The sequence below is a fragment of the Pediculus humanus genome, genomic scaffold, assembly GCF_000006295.1.
Source record: "Pediculus humanus corporis 1103172108255 genomic scaffold, whole genome shotgun sequence".
Taxonomy (NCBI): domain Eukaryota; kingdom Metazoa; phylum Arthropoda; class Insecta; order Psocodea; family Pediculidae; genus Pediculus; species Pediculus humanus.
In genome coordinates, this window is record NW_002987824.1 from 84185 (window position 1) to 84841 (window position 657).

Consider the following 657-nt stretch of genomic DNA (forward strand, 5'->3'; position numbering starts at 1 on the left):
AACCTTTATTTTTTTATTTATCTTTTTTTTTTTTTAATCGATTCGATGATGGTGGTGGTGGTGGTCGTAGTTTTTCGAAAAACCAAACAAAAAAAGAAAAAATTAGTATAAAATTTGCGGTTGTTGTTTAATAAAACAAAAAAAAGAAAGTAACTTTCTTTCTTTCTTTTTGTTTTGAATAAAAATGGAAAAATGAAAAAAAAAAAAAAAGGTAGCGAAAGTGAGGAACTAAAGAGAACAAATCGAACAGGGGGCAACCCCAATAAAGCTCCAGGCTACATACTCAGCATCAAAATTACAAGGGTTGTTTGTTTCCTTCTTTCTTAACAATTACCTGCGTGTGCGTGTGCGTGTGCGTGCGTGTGTGGGGGGAAGGGTACGTGCGCGTACGCCTGCATACATTATTAACATGTAAAGTGAGTCGCACGTGCCGTTTAAATCCAAGGTAAACCCGAGATTAATAAAAAAAAAAGAAAATATTATTTATCATCGTTTTATATTTGATTTGATTAATAAAGAATAAACCGAAAGTTAAAAATTTTTTTTTTTCATATTAATTACATGATAGTTAACGTTAAATAATAATAATAATAATAATAATAATAATAATAATAATAATAATAATAATAATAATAATAATAATGATAATAATAATAA